The sequence below is a fragment of the Oryctolagus cuniculus genome, chromosome 5 (genome assembly GCF_051225735.1).
Source record: "Oryctolagus cuniculus isolate XC-2025 breed Fujian yellow rabbit chromosome 5, ASM5122573v1, whole genome shotgun sequence".
Classification (NCBI taxonomy): domain Eukaryota; kingdom Metazoa; phylum Chordata; class Mammalia; order Lagomorpha; family Leporidae; genus Oryctolagus; species Oryctolagus cuniculus.
Window position 1 is genome coordinate 18717555 of NC_142871.1, and position 6313 is coordinate 18723867.

Genomic DNA, 6313 nt, shown 5'->3' on the forward strand with positions numbered 1-6313 from the left:
TTAAGATTTATTTATTTGAAAGTCAGAGTTACAGAGAGGCAGAGGCAGGGACAGAGAGAGAGATCTTCCATCTGCTGGTTCACTCCCCAGAGGGCTGCAGCAATGGCCGGAGCCATGCCAATCCAAAGACTGGAGCCAGGAGCTTCTTCCACGTCTCCCATGAGGGTGCAGGGGATCAAGTACTTGGACCATCTTCTACTGCTTTCCCAGGCCATAACAGAGAGTTGAATTGAAAGAGGAGTAGCTGGGACTCGAACTGGCGCCCATATAGGATGCTGGCACTGCAGGCGGCAGCTTTATTGGCTATGCCACAGCACCAGCACCTTTTTATTTATTTTTTGCAGAGATATATTTTCAATTTATTTTATAATCACAGGCTTAATGCACCACTAATCAAAATGTTCAGCATGAATGAGGAAGCTTGTTTCTCTTTTCAACCAGATCCTTACTTGTATGTATCTTTTCAAATTTCTTAACTGTTTGTTTTTAAATATAAGTTAAAACATAATAATTAAATAAATTGCAAAATCTATGATTGGATTGTGGATTTAAAAAAACAGCTATAAAGGTTGTTGTTGGGACAATTAGGAATTAAAATTTGATTCTAGAGTTGACAATGGGATGCTATCAATAGTTACTTTCTTCAGAGTGGTAGTTGTATTGAGGTTGAAGAATATCCTAATTTTTAGGAGGTATATGATGAAGTGAATAGGGGTGAATTGTCAGGATGTTTGCACCTAATCTTCAAATGGTAGAGGAAAGGAAGAATCAAGAGGGGGAGAGATGGGAGGGAGAGGAGGAGAAGGAGGAAGAGAGAGAATATGAATAACAGAGAAAGCAAGAGTAGAAATTATACCAGTTGGTAAATCAAAGCGAGTTCAGCTGGGTGTTTATCCTATTATTCTTGCAAACTTTTGGATAGTTTGCAAATTTTCAAGACAAAAAGAATAAAGAGGAAAAAATAGAATACCACATAACAGCTAGCTGTGGTGAAAATGGTCATTGGTGCATGGCCTTTAACTTCTACCAATGACTTCATAGTCAGGTGACCATGGCCTAGCAACTTAACCTTACCAGACTCAGTTTTACCTCCTCAAAGTGAAGATACTGTCTATCTCGAAGCTTTCTCACAGGGGTTATGTGAGAGAAGAATGGACCTACAATATTCTCAACACCACATGCTCAACACATACTGATTCTCCTTCCTGCTAAACACACACCCATTTTCTAGACTAATAATGTGTGAGAATTTCCTGTTTACAAAACTGGTGAGCTCCAGTACTCAAATCAACCCCTCTCCCAGCTGAAAACAACTGCAAAGGCTATGTGTCATATTTTGTAAGTCTCTTGAAATATTGAAGAGATGACAAGACAATAAAGAATTTTTCTGGCAAAACACAGAAGAAAAATGAGAATCCCGAGAGGAAAGCAAGACAAGAAAGCACGCTGGCCTTGAGATCATTTTATGATCCTGGAAAGTTAGAACACTTCATCTGGACAGGTTTGAGGACGCAGAGGGCCAAAGGCAAATTCCAGTAGGTCAGCTTGGTGGTCAGCCATGAGCTGGACCCTTAGCTCTTTTCAGATCCCCTAGTCAGCTTGAAGAACCATGGCTCCTTAGGAACCTCAGGCCTTGAGTCTTGGGTACGGTCGTCTTGGCTTGCCAGTGCTCCACATTACAACTAACTTAGAGGTGAACAGCAGTTGAAAGATCTCTCTTTTTGTCTCTCGATTTCTCTCTGTAACAGACTTTCAAATAAATACATAAATTTTAAAAAAAATAAGTAATATATAAAAGAAAATTTTTTTTATCTTAGTGGGTAGTTCTTTTTAAAATTTATTTGAAGGGCAGAGTTATAGAGAGGCAGGCAGAGAGAGAGAGATGAGAGATAGAGACAGAGAGTGAGAGAGAGAGAGAAAGAGAGAGAGGGAGAGAGAGTCTTCCATCTGCTGGTTCACTCCCCAGATGGCTGAAATGGCCGGAGCTGGGCTGATCTGAAGCCAGGAGCCAAGAGTTTCTTCTGGGTCTCCCATGTGGGTGCAGGGGCCCAAGGACTTGGGCCATCTTCTGCTTTACCAGGCCATAGCAGAGAGCTGGATCAGGAGTGGAGCAGCTGGGACTAGAACTGGAGCCGATATGGGATGCCGGCGCTGCAGGCAGCGGCTTTACCTGCTATGCCACAGCATGGGCCCCAGTGGATAGTTTTAACACTGGGTTAGAAACAACTAAAGATGGAATTGGTGAACTATAAAATAGATCAGAAGATATTATCTTATGAACAACATAAGAAATAGGAAGAAAGAGGATTAGAAACATAGAGGGTACTTCAGGAAGACCCAACCCTTGTTTAACTGGAGTTCCAGGAGGAGAGAACAGAGAAAAGGGGTAAAAATATTTGAAGACATAATGATGGAAAATTTTCTAAACTGATGAAAGGTAACAATCCAGAGTTTACAGATCTTTCCTCAAATATCAAGACAGGCAAAGTTTTATTAAAATCCTCACTTAGACCCACTATAGTAGAACAGCAGAGGACCAATGACAAAAACAAAGTGTTCAAAGAAAGTGCAGGGTGGTGGACATCCGGCACTGAGGTTCAGACGCTGCCTGGGCTGACCACATCCCGGATCGGAGGGCCTGGGTTCAAGTTCAGGCTCCATTCCCAGTTCTAGCTTCCTCCTAATGTAATGGGAGGCAGCTGCTAGTGGTCTCTGCCACCCATGTGAGAGACTCCTATTAAGTTGCAGGCTCCAAGTTTTGAATTGGCTCAGCTCTGGATGTTTTAGGCATTTGGGGAGTGAACTATTTGATGGAAGATTCTCTCTCTTTCTCTCTCTCCTTTTCAAATAATAAATAAATAAATATTTTTTAAAAGCATGTGGAGTAAAAAAAAAAAAGAAAGGATTATCTTCAAAGGAGCTAGCTAAAAGTCTACATAGCTTCACGGGCAACTCTTCCAAGCATTCATGCAAAAAGAATTCAGATCTTTCACAAATTCTTCCAGAGAATCTTGGGGGCTATTTTAAGAGCCCTGATAACATCCACTCATGATGGATGATCAAATCCACTTTGTACTGGAGACTTTGACACTACAGTAAAATGACAGGGAAAACAGAAGTATCATGTGGAAAGGAAAAACAAAACTAATTTACATAATAAGATTATGTACTTCTCTGTAGCTGTGTTTTTTTTCAAACTATAAAGATTTAAACACCCTTATATTTGCATATTTGTTTTTTCCTATTTAAAAATTCATTTGTTTATTTGAAAAGAAAGAGAAAGAGAGAGAGGGAGAGACAGAGAGAGAGAGAGAGAGAGAGAGAGAGAGAGAGAGGTAGCTCTCCCGTCTACTGGCTCACATCCCAGATGCCTGCAACACCTGGGCCAGGCCAAGTCAATCTAGGTCTCCCGTAGAGGTGACAGGCACCCCAGTACTTGAGTCACCACCCGCTGTCTTCCAGGGTGCTCACAGCAGGAAGCTGAAATCTGGAGTGGAGCTGAGAATGAAACCCGGGCACCCCAGTGCAGGATGTGCGGCTCCCAGATGGTGTCTTAACTGCTGGTCAAATGCACACACCACTTGATGATTTTCAATGCACTCTTACCATAAAGATCTCGTTTGATCATCACAATTCTGGGAGGAAATTAAGATTCAGAGAAGTTGAGTCACAAACTGGTCATCAGCAAAACTTGCACCAGAACTCTTCAAGGGCCTTTCCAGTTTGGAGGTAATTTTCTTTTTTAAAATTTGAGAGCAAGAAAGAGAGAAGAATCCTCCCATTCTCCAAATGTGTGCAACAGCTGGGACTGGACTGAGCTGAAGCTGGGAGCTGAGAACTTGGTCCAGGTGTCTCAAGTGGCTCGCAGGGTCCGATTGGCTTGAGTTACCAGTACTGTCTACAGGGGTCGGCACCAGCAGGAAGCCAGAGTCAGGAGCCATAACCAGGCACTGAATCCAGGCACTCCAGTGTAGGATACAAATGCCCCTACTGGCATCTCCACAAAGAGGCGCCATGCCTGGCCCCGTAGATACTTTTCTGTGGCATCCGTTTTACTGACAATCACCCACAAAATAATCCATTTATTTGGGAACATAATGTAATGCCATGTGTTATTGGTTACAAAGTGATGCCAGTCAATACATAAACTAGGAATTAAGTAAGGTATACCTTAATCAATGCAACTGCTTTATCAAAAGCAAAGTTAGAAACCCTTGATATTGCTAATGTTACATGCGGAATTGTGTTTCCCCCAAATTCACAATTGGAGTATTTCTTAATTTTTTAAAAATATTTTATTTATCTATTTAAGAGGTAGAGTTACAGATATAGGGAGGGAGAGACAGAAAGGACTCCCATCTGCTGGTTCACTCCCCCACGTGGCTGCAATGGCTGTGCTGGGCCAATCCAAAGCGAAGAACCAGGAGCTTCTTCCAGGTCTCCCACTTGGGTGCAGGGGGCCAAGGACTTGGACCAAATTCCACTGCTTTCCCAGGCCATAGCAGAGAGCTGGATCCAAAGTGGAGCAGCCAGGACTCGAACTGGTGCCCATATGGGATGTTGGTGCCATAGGCAGAGGCTTAGCCCACTAAGACGCAGTGCCGGCCCCACAATTGAAGTCTTAATCTCCAGTACCTCAGAGTGTGAATTTATTTGGAGAAGGAATTTTAAAGAGAGGGACTCTCTAAGAATGGGCTCTACTACAGTGTGGCTAGTGTCCTTATCAGGAGGGGAAATTTAGACACAGGCATGTGCACAGGGAAAACCATGTGGAGACATAGGGAGAAAGCAGCTATCTCCAAGCCCAGGACAGAGACCTGGAACAGATCCCTCCTTCACAGCCCTCGAACAAACAAATTCTACCTTGGCCTCAGACTTCCAACCTCCAGGAATATCGGAAAACATGGTTAAGCGACCCCAGTCTCTGGTACGGCTACGGAAGCTCTTGCAAATTATTACAGCTAGAAGAGAAGAAGGAACGTTACTCTTGAATAAAAACCAGATATTGGATCATATTGACATTCTTGGGTTGGGACCAGCGCTGTGGTGTAGTAGGTAAAGCTGCTGCCTGCAGTGCCCATGTGGGCATCCCATATGGGCGCTGGTTCAAGTCCCGGCTGCTCCGCTTCCAATCCAGCTCACTGCTACGGCCTGAGAAAGCAGTAGAAATGGCTCAAGTCCTTGTGCCCCTGCACCCACTTGGGAGACCTGGAAGGAGCTCCTGGTTCTTGGCTTTGGATCGTCGCAGCTCCGGCCATTGCAGCCAACTGGGGAGTGAACCGGCTGATGGAAGACTCTCTCTCTCTCTCTCTCTCTCTCTGCCTCTCTTTCTCTCTCTCTGTAACTTTGACCTTCAAATAAATAAATACATCTTAAAAAAAAAAGAGAAACACTTGGGTTTTTTAACCCTTCATTTATAAATTTAAATTGTTTTACTAATTTTTTTTCAGAAAAAATAACTTTACTATTCAGAATTTGAAACTCTCTAGTATCTATTTGCCCTGTTACCACTGAAACAATTTTTTAAAATACTGCATTGAACTAACTGAGATCTTATATAGTAAGGTTATATAATTATGTTACAGCAAAATAATCACATCTATCATCACTTTTTATATGAGCAGACAATGGAAGTAAGTCATAGGAGTCATCATATTGTCTATGAAGTGATCTAATAGCGATTTTTAAAAAATTATTGATATACTTTTTTAAGATTTATTTATTTATTTGAAAGTCAGAGTTACACAGAGAGAGGAGAGGCAGAGAGAGAGAGAGAGAGAGAGAGAGAGAGATCTTCCATCTGCTGGTTCACTCCCCAATTGGCCCCAACGGCCGGAGCTGCGCCTATCTGAAGCTAGGAGCCAGATGCTTCTTCTGGGTCTCCCACATGGGTGCAGGGGCCCAAGGACTTGGGCCATCTTCCACTGCTTTCCCAGGCCATAGCAGAGAGCTGCATCAGAAGTGGAGCAGCCAGGACTAGAACCGGCACCCATATGGGATGCCAGCGCTTCAGGCCAGGGCGTTGACCCGCTGTGCCACAGTGCTGGCCCCAACAGCATTTTGAAAGTGATCACTCGCTTCTCTTTAATAGAACATGCTAAAGTTATTGGTAGGCAGTGATAATGTTGAAGAGTTGAAATAAATACAAATTTATTTACTATTTGAAAAGGCACTGGGGGCCTGTCAGCCACTCCCTTTTCTACCAAGGCTGAGTATACCTGGAACATCTGGTCTTTCATTCATTGAACTCAGTATTCCAGAGGAAAATGCTACTGGAATGTGTGAAGATTCAAGCAATAACCCAGGATGGTTG